The sequence below is a fragment of the Desmodus rotundus genome, chromosome 8, assembly GCF_022682495.2.
Source record: "Desmodus rotundus isolate HL8 chromosome 8, HLdesRot8A.1, whole genome shotgun sequence".
Lineage (NCBI taxonomy): Eukaryota > Metazoa > Chordata > Mammalia > Chiroptera > Phyllostomidae > Desmodus > Desmodus rotundus.
In genome coordinates, this window is record NC_071394.1 from 95,287,519 (window position 1) to 95,304,411 (window position 16,893).

The 16,893-nt window shown below is 45.4% G+C and overlaps 1 protein-coding gene across 10 annotated transcripts in view; it reads right to left on the reverse strand.

Annotated features, from left to right (window-relative positions):
• The window catches only part of ATP2B2 (ATPase plasma membrane Ca2+ transporting 2), a 459,739-nt gene that overhangs the window by 253,624 nt on the left and 189,222 nt on the right, over nucleotides 1-16,893 (reverse strand). The window lies entirely within an intron of this gene.

Below are 16,893 nucleotides of genomic sequence, written 5' to 3' on the forward strand. Positions count from 1 at the left end.
TCCTCTCACTGGGCTTCAACCCTCTGCTTCTTTGCTGGTGGATCAACCTCCAGCCCCACTCATCTAAAATGAATCCATTCTTGGCCTCCCACAACCTGCTTTTCCTCTGTGAGCAACTGGCCAGCTCAGCAAATAAGGGCTCTGCCCAACCCTACTTGTTCAAACCCAGAAGCCTCTTCTACACTTTTATTAGCCCTTCTCCAAACATTTATTTAACAGCCAGATCCTGCCTGTTTTTCCCCATTATAAATCCTATTGAAATATTCATTTGAGACTTTAAAATGTTAGCTTCCTAGAGTTCTTTTTGTTCTCCCAATGGTCCCTTTATTGCTATTTCATGGATGCGTATCTTCTCTTTCTGAAATGTTAATTACAGTGGTTTTGGGAAGTTATCTTCTGCTTCCTGCATCATCTCTATTTTCTCCCAGTTTCTTTTTTCTCTATTTTGGTCCCTGCTTCCTTCAGATGCCTGCTGAGCCTGGATGTCTATTTCCATTTATAGGAGAAGCACTAAGCAGCTGAGTAGGAGCTCTGTGGAGTAGGGGGGATCAGTGAAGGGTAGGCTCCCCTGGAAATGGCTGAGGTGGGCTGTCATTAAGAGACCCTAACATGGCAGTGTCCATGAGTGTTTCTTTGGGGTCTGGTGATTATCTCTAGAACAGAATCATCTATTCTTTTGTCTCAGGGATCTGCCTGGCTTTGGGCATTCTCAGACCAAACTAGAGAAGGTGCTTTCTTCATAGCAACCTTTTCTTCTGTTGAATTTTACTCCACCTTCCCTTTAAACATGGCCTTTAACACTGCCCCCATTCTCAGCTGTGTCTTCAACACACTTTCACCCAGTGCATCAGATCACCCTCTGGGATTGCCAAGTTCCAGCCACCTAGGCACTGGCCTTTCCTCCCCTCCAGGCTCTGGTGGATGCCCCCTGAAGTCCCAGCTTGTATGCCCCATGTCTGGGCAGCCCCCCACCCCAACACCTGAAGAAACACACACAGCACTGCTGTCCTTCCTCTGAACCTCATGCACCCAGCAAGGTGGCCATGGGCTTGGGCTCTGGAGCCAGAGTGCCCAAATTCAGGATCTCTAGGGGCCTGGCAAGTGCTGGCCCCTCTGAACCTAGTCTCTGCCCTGTGAAAGGGGCATGACAGCAGCACTACCTTCCTGAGAGGATGAAAGGAGAGAATGTATGGGACATTTAGCACAGTGCCTGGCACAGGGCACACACACACTTGGTAAATGCTAGCTCTTCTTGCTGCTATTACATTTCTGAATTGAGCATGCTCCTAATTCAAACTGGGCCTTAACTGGAAAAGGAGGTTGTGTGGTACAGGAGGGTGGTGCACACAGCCCAGGTAGGGACAGGTTCAAGGTGTCCTACTTTCATCTCTAGGGATAAAGTAGCAGGGAGACCACGAAGTCACCAGGATCATGAGGGCCCCAGAAAGATCCTCAGAAGCACTGAACAGGGCTGGATCTCTTACTTTCATTGTAATGGATTTTTTCCTGTTTAGTGCATAGACACATCCCCCAATTCACAAATATACGCAATATACGTGAAAGCTCCCTCACCCCACTCTCTCTTCCCTGTCTCCTCATCCCCTCCTCTCTTCTATTTTCTTATTAATTGAGAATTTGAAAGAAAACTCTGAACACTTTGTTTATGTCAACTCATTAAAAACTTCACCAAATATTGGAGCTGAAAGTCCTCCTTTTAGGATCACTGAGAATCTGGGGAAACTGAGGCCCAGAGAGGCAAATGGGCTCAGTCAAGGCCACTTGGTAAGGGGTGCAGAGGTGAGAAGACAGCAGGGGCTCCCAAATCCCAGTCCTGCTCCCATGCAGTCTTCTCATGTCTCTCCTGCCCACCCTTGCACACTGGTTGTCTTCCTGTCTCAGGGGACCAGAAGCTGCATAGGAATTCTGTCTTTCTTGGGCCCTTCAGGCTTTGATAACTGAGCTCCCTCCGAGCCCTCCAAATCCTTGCTAGCCAAGGCTAGTGAATCACCAAATGCTGGAGGGCATGTGGAGTTGATTTTCTTTAAAAGTTTTTGGGTTTTGTTTTCTTTCCTTTAAAAGTGCCATATTTAAACAAATGACACTATAATTAATCAAGAGTCTTAGCTAATAGAGAGCAGGTTATTTCTTTGTGCTTTTTTCTGCCTGAGCCTCAGTTTTCCTCATCTGTAAAAGGGGACTTGTGAGAATTAAGGGACACAAGTGTAAATGTATCTGGCCTAATATTAGGTACACCACTGGTGAATAATAAATGTTCACCCTTCTCTTCCTCAGCATGGTGTATAGAGCCCTCAGATGTGCACTTGATGGGGAGAACTTGACCATTCTGCTGACGCTGGAAACAGCCACATGAAGCAGGTGTGAGGCCATGATCCAGCTCATCGCTCTGTTATTTATAACAAAATATTATAAGACCCCTTATTGTCCAGCAACACAGAACTGGTTCAGTAAATTGTGGTACACTGACTCGATATTCTAGAGCATGGCTGTTTAAAATGATGGTTATTTTTATAGCAATAGAGTGTTTATTTTGACTGAGCACTCAATAGGTGCTGGGCCTTATGCTTTGCATGCAGGATATCATCCCTTCCTCACTCTAGTCTCATGGGGTAGGTCACATTATCATCCCCATTTCACAGGTAAGACCATTGACAAATGAGCCAATTAAAAAATTACAATGTGAAATTGACTGTACTTCATAATTATATCTGTATAATACTAGAAAATAAAAATAAATCAATAAAGGCCAGAAAGGATACAAAAAATGATAGTGGCCATACTTTTCCTTTCACTAAAAAAAATTTTCTATAACATTGATTGATTACTTTTTAAAAAAGCAGTTTGAAATTGAGGTGGTGTATAATCATGGAAAATAATCAGACAGACCTGATCCACACCCCAGCTCTGGCATTGCCAACTGGGTGACGTTTGATGAATCATTCTGTGTGTCTGTGCCTCAGTTTCTTGTTTGAGAAATGAGTGTGGGTGATTACTGTATTTTAAATTTTTCCAAATTTCTCCTTACTTCTATTTTCTAACTGTTCTTTTGGTTTCACTATACCCATATTAGTTGCATAAAATGGAGAAAAGATATTTAAAAAGAATATCTACTTTGCCTGTTTTTAAGATTAAATTAGGTCAAGTGTAAGGAACTTGGCAAAGCTTAAAATATTAATTTTAAAGATTATACGGTCTTGGTGGAGTGGGGAAGGGGAGGGCAGATCACTCAGAGGTGGGAAACTTGAGGGGCCGGAAGAGGAGGATGTGTGGGGACGGGAGTCCTAGGGGTCGGATATGAGGGTGGGAGACTTGGCTTGTCTGTCCCTTGAAAGGACATTGCAGTAGGAACAGTTCCTACTGCAAACTCACTTGCATCCTGGGCCTGCCTCTCAGGGCCACAGGGCTGGGACACATCCAGGCCCCTCGTGTCCACAGGCTCCTGGCTAAACAACGGCATTTCTGAATCCTTGGTAAAGCCACCCCCTCTGGACTGCTCAGTGCCTGGGGTCGCAGCACAACCTGCGCTCCCTGGGGAGTACCTGAGGGGAAGAGATAGAATCAGGCTAGATTCTCAGACCCTTCTACTCAGGCTCCACCACCAAGAAAAGCTGTCTGAATGATAATCCAGATTTGCTGGGCACAGGGTGTGCCAGGGGAAGGTGGGAGAGGGCTGAGCCTGTGGGCATGTTATCATGCCCATTTTGCAAATGAGAAAACTGAGGCAAATTGGGCTCAAATGAGATAATGACCATAAAAGGTCACTGGAAAAAGCATTGAGTATGGTCCTAGTGTCAGGTAGGACTAGCTTTATAGTTGGCAGGAGCTAGAACCATTACACACATCACACACAAGGGGTGAGTGTAGATCAGAGCCAAAGATGGGTGCATATATGCATATGTAAAAGTCAGAGAACACATGTGGGGCTATGGGGTCTGGGCATGACAGAGACAGACCTTAGTGGGAACTGAGAGAAGTAATAAAGACACATTCCAACTGGAGGGAGGAGGGGCCAGCAGGGGCAGAAACCTGGAGATGGGCGAGCTCAGGGAAATGTTCTGGGGAGAGCAAGTTTCTCATATCAGGACATGGGTCTGTGTGGAGGGTACAGGTAGGCTGGAAAGTTATGTTGGAGCTTTGTGTCTGTGGTGAGGTGTCTGCATAGAATTCCAGAGTTCTGGGGAGATAGGGACGGTTCTCCAGTAAGTGAGTAGATACATGGATACCAACTCAGGAAGATTTAGCTGGAAGCAGGTATAGGCCAGGTCGCATCTAGGGTATGAGAGTTGGAAAAGGTGTGCAGAAGTTCCTTGTTTTTAGCACTGGTACTTGTGGGGGGCGGGGGGATTTCCCCTCGGCTGCCTGGCTGGCTGAGCTGTGGTGCTCCTGCCTTCTCTGGGGGAGCTGGGAGGGACACTCTGGATTTCGACTGGACCATGTGTGCTTGTTTTGCCCAAATCTATAGTCTTCTAGGATAACCTAGAGGAGGCCTGATTGCTTGAGGGAGAATCTGACTTCTGGATGCAGTCCAAAGTCTGGGCCCTATAGACTGTATGAGTTTGGATCCAAACAAGGTAGGGAAATCTTAAATCATCCCTTATTCACAAGGCACACATTCCTACTTAACAAGCCTTTTGTATGGATTGTCTAATTTTCTCCACACAGTGGATGGTTCCATGAGTGCTGCTAATTGCTCATTTCACAGATGAAGAAGCTGGGGCTCTACAGCTAGATGCTGGCACAGCGAAGTACCAAACCCAGTCTCCTGACTGCATCTAGCCTTCAGAGGTGTGGAAGACCCTGTGCTGACTTCCTTGAGTGGATACTTGGAGAAAAGGCAGGAGGTCTTGCTGTAGGCTCGTAAGAATGGTCTCCATGTGGGCACGGGTGGTCCTGACTGAATTTCACCTTATTACCCAGGATGAATTCAACCAGAATGGTTACTTAAAGAGCCAGAGTCCATTTGAAGGCCAGGGAGAGGAGCTTGGTGTAACCTGGGAGGCCATATTTATGTCAAGAGTTAATGTGTCCATTTCATTGTGTACCAGAAAATATGCCTGGTACTTTAAACCAGTGGTTCCTCTATGTTTCCGGTTAGGATAAATCTTTTTAAAAGTGTGTTTTAAAGATTGAATTGGAGAGAAGGGTGCCTAGGCTCTGGCTACTCTAAGTGTGGTCCTTAGAATAGCAGCATCAACATTATCTGGGAGCTTGATAGAAATCCAGGATTTCAGAGACCAGCCTAGACCCACTGAGTCAGAATCTGCATTTAACAAGATCCCCAGGAGAATTGTATACACATTAGAACTTGGGAAACACTGGGCTGGGTGGTCCACAGTTGTGGCCTAACTACCAAGTTGCCACAGGGAATCCTGAGAAGCCTCCCAGCCCCAGTTTCCTTGACTTCTTAGCCAGCCTCTCCTTCTTATGCACAGTGACAGGAGTTCAGAGAGGAAAGGTGACTTTCCAGATGTCACCCAGAAAGACAGTAGCAGAGTTGGTCTAGGATCTTAGGCTCTTAATTTTCAAGGCACACCCAAGCGAATGCAGGGCTCTAGAAACCAGAGCCAAACAGGAGTGCCCAGCAGTCCCAGCAGTCCCATTAATCTCCCAACCTCAGAACAGGTTGTTTCCCTGAGAGGAACAATCAGTGCCTTTGGGGATAGCAGAGTCCCTGGGATGGGAACTCTGAGAGGGCCCTGGGCTGCAGAATGCAGACTGTGTCCTGCCAGCTCACAAAAGAACAGTCTTTCCTGGCAAGCCCATGAGGACACGTTCCTGGCAGTGTGGCTAGGGAGAGCAAGGTTACCAGGGAGCCTGGGCTCTCCCTGGGGATGTTGGAGAGGACCCAAGGCACTGTGCCATGGGGAGATGAGCACTGGCCAGGCTTGTCCCTGCCACTGATGAACGTTCTTGTTTTCAACCATCCACTTCATGTTCAGAAAACATTTACAGGCACCTCTTCCATTCTGATTCTGTTCTGAGCTCCATGCCTTGAATTGTGCTATGACACAGTCCCAGAATTCAGAATCTCACAGAACCTGAATCTCTGCTCTCACACCAGTAGCTGTGTGGTCTTGGACAAGTGGCCCAGCATCTCTGAGCCTCAGTTTCTGCTTCCATGAAATGGGTGTGATGATACCCCACGCAGCGTGACTAAGATAAGACTGACTGTATCAAGAGTTGATGAGAATGTGGCATAACAGGAACTCTCACACATTGCTGGTGGGAGTGGGAAATGGAACAGCTATTTTGGGAAAAGGTTTGGCAATTTCTAGGGCAGCTAAACCTATATGTACCCTATGGCTTAACAATTTCACCCTGAATAAGAGAAATGAAACTATGTGTCCAAAGACTTGACATGAACATTCATAGAAACTTAATTCATAATAGCTTAAACCTAAAAACCTCCCACCCACGGGGGAACAGAGGAACAACTTGTGATGGAGTCAAACAAAGGAATACTACACAGCACTATACTAGAATGGACCATGGATGTCCCTAACAATGTGGATGCATCTTACAGACATGTCAGGCAAAAAAAGCCAGACTCAAGAAAGAATATCCCATATGACTCTATTGTTAGAGCTTCAAGAGTAGGCAGAACCAATCTGTGGTGATGAAGTCAAAACAGTGGTTGCCTCTGGGTAAGTGAAGGGAGGTCCATGAGGAAGGGGCATGGGGTAGCCCCCCAGGGAGCTGGGAATGTGCTGTAACTGAATCTGGATCGTGGTCTCAGAGGTGTAAACAGAGGTTAAAATCCATTCAGCTGTACATGTGAGATTTCGTCATTTTACTGTGAAATTTTACTGAGAGAGAGAGAGAAGGAGTGAGCACATGTGAGAGAGATGGGAAGAGTCATCCCTACCTCACAGGGGTGCTCTGAGAATAACATTACAGAAGAGAAAGTGCCCACCTCCTAGTGATCTCTTAATCAGTGATTGCTACAGTTAAATCAGTCTATACTTCTCATGCCTCTCTCAGGCCTTGCTTTCTTGCTCTATAAAATGGGAAAAAGGAGGAGTTCCTCTTGAAGGTGCCTGGAATGGGGCCTGCCACTCAGGTGGCCAAGGTTGGTATCTGTGCAGCTGCTTTTTTTAAAAAAAAATTATTGATTATGCTATTACAGTTGTCCCATTTCCTCTCCTTCACTCCACTCCATCCTGCACACCTCCTGCCTCCTACATTCCCTCCCTATAGTTCATGTCCATGGGTCATACATTTAAGTTCTTTGGCTTCTACATTTCCTACACTATTCTTACCCTCCCCCTGTCTATTTTCTACCTACCATTTATGCTACTTATTCTCTGTACCTTTCCCCCCTCTATCCCCCTCTCACTCCCCTGTTCATCACCCTCCATGTGATCTCCATTTCTGTGGTTCTGTTTCTGTTCTAGTTGTTTGCTTAGTTTGCTTTTGTTTTTGTTTTAGGTGTGGTTGTTAACAGCTGTAAGTTTGCTGTCATTTTTACTGTTCCTATTTTTTATCTTCTTTTTCTTAGGTAACTCCCTTTAACATTTCATATAAGGGCTTGGTGATGATGAACTCCTTTAACTTGACCTTATCTGAGAAGCACTTTATCTGCCTTTCCATTCTAAATGATAGCTTTGCTGGATACAGTAATCTTGGATGTAGGCCCTTGCCTTTCATGACTTGGAATACTTATTTCCAGCCCCTTCTTGCCTGTAAGGTCTCTTTGGAGAAATCAGCTGACAGTCTTATGGGAACCCCTTTGTAGGTAACTGTGTCCTTTTGTCTTGCTGCTTCTAAGATTCTTCCCTTCTCTTTAATCTTGGGTAATGTAATTATGATGTGCCTTGGTGTGTTCCTCCTTGGGTCCAGCTTCTTTGGGACTCTCTGAGCTTCCTGGACTTCATGGAAGTCTATTTCCTTTGCCAGATGAGGGAAGTTCTCCTTCTTTATTTGTTCAAATAAGTTTTCAAATTTTTTGCTCTTCCTCTTCTCCTTCTGGTACCCCTATAATTCAGATGTTGGAACGTTTAAAGATGACCCTGAGGTTCCTAAGCCTCTCCTCATTTTTTTTTTGAATTCTTTTTTCTTCATTCTTTTCTGGTTGGATGTTTCTTTCTTCCTTCTAGTCCACACCATTGATTTGAGTCCCAGTTTCCTTCCCATCACTGTTGGTTCCCTGTAGATTTTCCTTTGTTTCTCTTAGCATAGCCTTCATTTTTTCATCTAATATGTGACCAAATTCAACCAATTCTGTGAGCTTTCTGATTGCCAGTATTTTGAACTGTGCATCTGATAGGTTGGCAATCTCTTCGTTGCTTAGTTGTATTTTTTCTGGAGCTTTGATCTGTTCTTTCATTTGGGCCATTTTTTTTGTCTTGGCAGGCCTGTTACCTAAAGGGGCGGAGCCTTAGGTGTTCACTGGGGCGGGGTAACACTGGTTGCTGCGCTGTGACGCTGTATGTGGGGGAGGGGCCAAGAGGGAGCAATGGTGCTTGCTCCACTCTCTGCTGGATTTCAGTCACTCCCTCCCACAATCAAATTTGACTCCTCTGGTGCTGATTCCCAAGTGGGTGGGCTTGTGCATGCTCTAGGCCCCTGTGGGTCTCTCCAACGAACTCTCCTGTGAGGCTCGGAGTTTCTCCTGCTGCTGCCTCAACCCCCGCGGGTGTTTTCAATTAGAGGTTTGAGGCTTTATTTCCCCACGCTGGAGCCCTGGGTTGCGAGGTCTGTTTCATTCCCCTGCCATTCCTCAGGTTTATCTATACGTGAATGTGGGGCCACAAGGTCTGCTAGCTGCAGCCTGGCCTGCCCCGTTCCACAGTCTGCCACCTCTCTGGGTCTACCGGCCACCACCTTGCCGCGAGTCCTCTCCGCCCCGGCTGCCTGTCTCCGGCCCTACTACCGGTCTGGATGAATGTTTCTTCTTTATCTCCTTGGTTGTCGGACTTCCATACAGTTCGATTTTCTGTCAGTTCTGGTTGTTTTTAAATTATTGTTGTCCTTCTTTTGGTTGTGTGAGGAGGCATGGTGTGTCTACCTAGGCCTCCATCTTGGCCGGAATCCCCTGTGCAGCTGCTTTTCACTCTGGGATGCTCCCAGAAAGAGACCCAGAAAGTCTTCTCCAAAGTGCTAATCCTCCCCATACCCTTCCTTACTTGTAGCACAAGTTACTCCATTTAGCTTGACTATGTTACTAATGCCCCCTGCAAATGGGAGTTCTGGGTACGCTGGTCACAGAGAGGCGCCAGGGGACCCACGAACCCATGACACAGGGGTTCTAATAGCAAGGACAGGCTGAAGTCCCAACCATTCTGTATCATTGGGGGAGTGTAGACCATGGGCCTCATGTGGAAGGCAGGGAAACTGAGACTCACAGAGGTGACAGGGCTAGATGGCAGAGGAAGTGAAATCAAGTCCAGGTCAGTGTGACTCTGAATCCTGTACTTACCTCACTGAAGCAACAGTAACTTTGGAATGCATTGAAACCAAAGGATGGCTATGTGATCCCAGGGCAGTCATTGAGCCACTCTGGGCCTCAGTTCCTCTGAGGGAACCTAAGTTCTTATGAGGGCATGTTTTCTGTGTGTCTCACTCTCCTTGTGACCTCAGCACATAGAGCAGTGTATGGCACACAGTAGGTGCTCAGGAAATACTTGTTACATTAGGGAATTGGTAATTCTTTGAATGAATGTGGCATTCAAAGTCAGCCTGAGCTGGCCTGAACTGACATCTCCAGGCCCCCTCTCATGATCCCCCTGCACAGCTGGTATACATTAAGCCTCCCCTCCCTCCACCTTCTGATTCCCTATCTTTGAGTCTTATCCCAGTCCTCAGTATACCTGCTCCCTGCCTCCCCAATTCCCATCTCCCTGCTCCCATGTCTTGCTCTTCACTGTCATGCCTGGGAGGAGAGGAGGAGTTTTGTTTTTTCTCATTTTCTACAGCACAGATGGCAAACACAAGGCCCAAGGGCTGAATGCAGCCCTCCACCTTGTTTTATCTGGCTCCACACCTTGTTTCTACCCGGCGGCAGCGCTGAGCTCTCGCTTAACTGTTAAGGAGTAGTTACAGTAGTACAGTCCTAAAATTACATTCAGCTCTTTGAAGGCAACTGGGAGGATGATGTGGCCCCAGATGAAAAAGAGTTTGACACCCCTGTTCTACAGCATTGCAGAGATAATCATAATAAAGGCTGTTCTATAGACCAGATGTCAGCAAACTATAGCTTGTGGGCCAAATCTGGCTTCCATCTATGTTTGCAAATGAAGTTTTATTTGAACAGAGTAATACTCATTTATGTATTGTCTATGCTGTTTACAATAGTTGAGAATTTGTGGCAGAAATTGTTCAATCTGCAGAGAATAAAATATATTATCTGGCCCTTTACAGAAAAAGTTGGCTGATCACTGCCATAGATTAAGTGCAGACTATGAGATTTTACATGTAATATCTCTTACATCTTCACAACAACCATGAAGGAGCTTGGGAACTAGTGTTATGCCCACTTTATGTATATAAAAACTGAAGCTTAGAGATAAGGGGACTTCTCCAAGGTCATGCAACCAAGTAGGCGGCAGAGCTGGGATTTGAATCCACTAATGTCCTATATTCCAGGAACAGATTCGAATTGCAAACAAAACAGGATTAGCAAGCAAGTAGACTCTAGAAGCACAGAGAAGTTCAATAGATAAGGGTAAATGGGGCCACCAGAGCCCAGAAGGCTCTTGGAAGAGGCAGAAGCTGAGCTGAGTCATTCAGAGAGCAGATTTAGCTGGATGGGGGGAGGTCGGAGATCTGGAAGAGCACATAAAGGAAATCTGGAAGGGTGGGCCAGGTAACTGGGACAAAGCAGGGGCACGAGTCAGCTGGGGGAAGACTGGCCCAAAGCCGAGGGGATGAGGAATCACAAAAAGACACTTAAAATAACACATACAGGTGATCTGTCTGCTGGGCTCCAAGCCCACAGGCAGGAGAAGGAGGGAATGCTGTAGGAAATTCCTTACCTAGGCATTGCAAGGAATTCCTAATTTCCTAAAAAGGACACAAGCTAAAGTTGGGTAGTTTTTGGCAGGGCAGGTTATAAGGAAGGTTTTCCCTGTGGCAAAAATGTTGGCAAAAACTCCCCCAGTGGCATGAGCTGTATGAATCTGGGCAAGCAATTTAACTCAGCACTTTGATTTCCTTAACTCTAAGATGGGGAATGCCATGGGCTTGTGTGAGGGTTTAAAGTCAATGATATTTGCAAAGCACATGGAACAGGGCCTGGCACAGAGTTAGTGCTATAGAAGGGTATGTTAGGTAAATACGGAACACAAATAAGATCCAACTTTAGCAAATATCAGCTTCCAACTTTTTTTTACCCCCAATGATTCACATGCTGTTTGGAATTCGCTTGGTGCACAATGTGGTTAATTTAAACACTGTGCAGAATGGTGAACCTGAACAGCATTTCAATGAACACAAACCTTATTTTTAACAAGACACACTTTTGCACTTGCAAGAACATTTAAAAATACCTTCCCCATTCCAAAGCAGCACTGTGTGGTAAACCAGGTCCAGGGAGAAATCCTTAGTTTTGGGGTCACTGTTTTCTTTGGGACCTGAGGTCTGGGGAAAAAGGGGTATTGGCCAGAGTTGCTGCAGAGTCTGTTGTGGGTGTCCATGGCTAAGAGTTGGAAAGAGACTTTGCAGGTCTTTGGTTAAACCCCCAATATGACAACCATCAATCTGTTTGCTTTCCTCTGGATTGGGGTTCTTCAGAGGGAGATTCCACATCTTTTTTCATTCAACAAATACACAGGGACACCCACAGCACTGTATTACCTCATCTGGGTCTCCATCACCCCAGTGAGATAGGCATTAATGTTGCCATTTTGCAGATGAGAATGCTGAGGCTCAGAGAGTTTAAGCAACCTGCCGAAGGTCATACAGCTGGCAAATGTTGAGAGTTGAACTCTACACTGCCTCCCTAGGAAGAGAACCTCTGAGGTTCCTCGAGAGAATCTTTCCCCCATCCTTGAAAGTCCATACCTTAAACCCCTGTGTATCCTTCCTGTTCTCATATGTAGGCACTACTTAGAAACATACCATCAGCCTCTTCTCAGAGGTGTCAGAAGAAGCATCTTGATGGATTGCATTTCCAAAATAAGAAGTCCTGCCATTTCTCAAAGCTTGATGGAGAGAGACCTTATAGAGAAGGGTGGTGCATGTCTCTGCTTTAAACACACATGGCATCCACATTTGGTCCACTCATCATGTCATGTCCTGCTCGCTGGCATGGTGCAGGTCCCTATTCAAAAGTCACCTCCCCAGAGAGGTCTCTGATCAGCTCTTCATCACACTCTTCCTCTAGCCCTGCTTTAGTTTTCCTCATAGCATTTGTCACCACTAGCTATTCTGTTGTATTATAAATACCATACATTTATTTGTTTAGTTCTTTGTTGTCTCTTTCTGCTAGAACATAAGTGCTAAGAGGGCAACCTTATGTTTTTTCTTTTTTCCCACTGCTGTGTTTCCAGCACCTAGAATTATGCCTGATAAATACACAGTGAGGGATCAATAAATATTGGTTAAATAAATGAATGAATTTAACTACTATATATGTTCAGTATACATTTTATGCTTTATTCTGTTTTTCTTCCTTAAATAAAGTTTTAATTACATAAGCAATACAAATCCATAGTGGGAGATATTTTTAAATACAGATAAGCAGAGAGGAAAATAAGAATCTTCAGTAATTCTATCATGCCACTGCTATATTACTCATCCTCTGCCAGATTTTACTTATCCATAGTATGGATGTATCTTTTCACAAGCTCATTTATTCACAAATGGTATATTGCATGTTCACTGTATTTGAGGTGTTGTGCTAAGCACTGGGCTCTTATGAACTCTTGGACTAGGGCAGGATTCCCATCCATGGCACTGTTGACATTTTGGGCTGCATAATTCTTTTGTGGGGGTTGCCATGTACATTGGCTGCTACCCACTGGATGTCAGTAGCTCCTCCCTAGTCATGACAATCATAATGGAAATTACTGTTAAGAAGAAGAGAACTAGATGTAGACCCAACAGAAAATAACCTCTCCTTCTATATTTTGAGTCCAGGTGGATTCCTAGAGTTGTCCATTGCCGGCAATGCCTCATGAACCTGTATATTAGATATTAGGAGGAACTGGGAGACAGTAGCAAGTTTCCCAGATGCTGACTTCTCTTCTGGGCATAGAGGAAACAAAGCCCATAGACTAGCAAGGGGGTTTGTGCACCTCACTCTGAGAAGCCAGTCCTTGGGAGGACCTGGGGTACTGGGATAGGTCAGGGCTGGCAGAATTATCCATGCCTGGCCTGGTTCTCCTGACCTCTGGTGTCATCTTCCCAGTAGCTCCCTCTTTAGGGGATAACACCAGTGGCCCAGAAAGGCCATTGGAATGCAGAGAAGAGTAGAGGCCCCTCAGGGCCAGCATGGGAGTCAGCCTTGCAGCAGGAGATCCTACACTTGCTGGGTGGTTCTCTTGTTGGGTCTGACCCAGGCCTGGAGATATATAGACGATTAGGGCACAGTCTCTCAAAGAGCTGACTATCAAAGGAGGCAGACAGGCTAAGAAGTGACTGTCATGAGGGTTGTGCTAGAGTAGAGGAAGAGGCAAGCCTGGGCTGAACCTGGTTTTCCTGTGGTGTGAACAAGTGTTGACACCACACCTATGTTGGGGTACACCCTCTCAGGATGGCCCAGAGGAAATGTTCAGCTTCATATCAGATAGCTGTGATTCCACACTCTGGGCTTCAGTTTCCAAACATGCAATATCATAGACCCAGCATTTGATGACATAATGTGTGTAGAGGTACTTAGCAATATTCCCCAACACTTATAAGAATGGCTAAAAAAAAAAAAGAATAAATGATGACAATACTAAGTGCTGGTGAGGATGTGGATTAGCTGGGGCTCCCTTTCATTGCTGGTAGGATGTGAAATGGGGCACCCACTCTGAAAAAGAATTGGGCAGTTTCATATAAAATTAACCATAGGCCCATCATATAACCCAGCAATCCCACCCCTAAGTAGTTACCCAGAAGAAATAAAAACTGATGTTCATACAAAAATGAAGTGGCCTTATTCATAATTACCAGAGAAAACACCCTAATGAATGAGTGAATGACTGGATAAACAAACTCTGGTGTGTCCGTACAATGGAACACTACTCAGCATTGAAAAGGAAGGAATTACTGATACATGCTATAGGATATCAAATGCACTGTGGTGAGTGAAAGAAGCCAGACTCAAATGGCTACATAATGTATGAACCATCAGTATGGCATTATGAAAAAGGAAAATTGATAGATCAGTGGTTGCTAGGGACTGGAGGGAAGGAAGAAGTTGACTGCAAAGTGACAGGGGGTAATTTTGGGGGGTGATGGAATTGTGCTACACCTTGACTACAGTGGTAGTTACACCACTGTATGCATTTGTGAAGACTCACAGAACTACATTAAAAGAAGTTACATTAAAAGTGGTTACTTACATGAAAATTATACCTTAATAAAATAATAGGCATTATGCTAAGTGAAATAAGCCAGGTGGTGAAGGACAAATACCATATGATCTCACCTTTAACTGCAACATAATCAACAGAAGAAAAAAGCAAACAAAATATAACCAGACATTGAAGTTAAGAACAATCTAACAATAGCCAGAGGGGAGGGCGGAGGGAACAGCTGGGAGAAGGGTTTTCAGGAACTACTATAAAGGACACATGGAAAAACCAAGGGGGAGGGTGGAAGCAAGGGAGGGAGGTGGGTTTGGCTGGGGTGAGGGAGAGGGGTGGGGAGAAAATGCAGACAACTGTAATTGAACAACAATAAAATAATTTAAAAAAAAAATTGGGAGCCCTGGCTGCTGTGGCTCAGTGGTTGAATGCCGGCCTGCAAATGAAAAGGTCACCAGTTTGATTCCCAGTCTAGGGCACGTTCCTGGGTTGTGGGCCAGGTGCCCCACAGGGAACACGTGAGAGGCAACCACACATTGATGTTCCTCTCCCTCTCTTGCTCCCTCTCTTCCTCTCTCTAAAAAAAATAAATAAATAATATCTTAAAAATAAATAAATAAACAGAACCAAGATGTCGGCATAGGTAGACACACTGCGCCTCCTCGCACAACCAGAACTGACAGAAAATCGAATGGCAAGGAAGTCCAACACCAAGGAGATAAAAAAGAAAAACATACATCCAGACCAGTAGGAGGGGCGGAGACGGGCACCGGGGCAGAGAGGACTCGCGTGGCTGTGGTGGGACCGAGACTGGCAGAGTGTGAGATGAACGGGGCAGGAAGTCTGACCACCTGCGGCCCCACATTCGCGCAAAATAAACCGAGAGGGCCGGACTCAGAGTGGTGGAGAACGGGGCAGGCAGAGTGGCGGGTAGCACACCACGGCCCCACATTCGCCCACAGATAAACTGGGACAAACCAACCTCTGATTGAAAACGCACGTGGGGGTTGGGGCAGCAGCAGGAGAGACTCCCAGCCTCACAGGAGAAGTCGTTGGAGAGACCCACGGGGGCCTAGAGTGTGCACAAGCCCACCCACTCAGGAACCAGCACCAGAGGGGCCCAATTTGATTGTGGGTAGCGGAGGCAGTGACTGAAATCTGGTGGAGAGTGGAGCGGGTGCTAATACTCCCTCTCGGCCCCTCCCCCACATACAGGGTCACAGCGTAGCGACCAGCGTTACCCCGCCCCCCCCAACACCTAAGGCTCCGCCCCTTTAAGAAACAGATGTGACAAGACAAAAAAAAAAAAATGGCCCAAATGACAGAACACTTCAAAGCTCCAGAAAAAATACAACTAAGCAATGAAGAGATAGCCAACCTATTGGATGCACAGTTCAAAACACTGGTTATCAAGACGCTCACAGAAATGGTTGAATTTGTTCGAAAACTAGATGAAAAGGAAGGATATGCCAAGAGAAACAAAGGAAAATGTACAGGGAACCAATAGTGATGCAAAGGAAACTGGGACTCAACTCAACGATGTGGACCAGAAGGAAGAAAGAAACATCCAACCAGAAAAGAATGAAGAAACAAGAATTCGGAAAAATGAGGAGAGGCTTAGGAACCTCCAGGACATCTTGAAATGTTCCAACATCCGAATTATAGGGGTGCCAGAAGGAGAAGAGGAAGAACAAAAAATTGAAAACTTATTTGAACAAATAAAGAAGGAGAACTTCCCTCATCTGGCAAAGGAAATAGACTTCCAGGAAGTCCAGGAAGCTCAGAGAGTCCCAAAGAAGCTGGACCCAAGGAGGAACACACCAAGGCACATCATAATTACATTAGCCAAGATGAAACAGAAGGAGAGAATCTTAGAAGCAGCAAGAGAAAAGGACACAGTTACCTACAAAGGGGTTCCCATAAGACTGTCAGCTGATTTCTCAAAAGAAACCTTGCAGGCAAGAAGGGACTGGCAAGAAGTATTCCAAGTCATGAAAGGCAAGGGCCTACATCCAAGATTACTGTATCCAGCAAAGCTATCATTTAGAATGGAAGGGAAGATAAAGTGCTTCTTAGATAAGGTCAAGTTAAAGGAGTTCATCATCACCAAGCCCTTATTATATGAAATGTTAGAGAGAGTTACCTAAGAAAAAGAAGATACAAAATATGAACAGTAAAAATGACAGCAAACTTACAGTTATTAACGACCACACCTAAAACAAAAACAAAAGAAAACTAAGCAAACAACTAGAACAGAAACAGAACCACAGAGCTGGAGATCACATGGAGGGTTATCAACAGGGGATTGGGAGAGGAAGAGGGGGGGAAAGGTACAGAGAATAAGTAGCATAGATGATAGGTGGAAAATAGACAGGCGGAGGGTAAGAATAGTGTAGGAAATGTAGAAGCCAAAGAACTGATA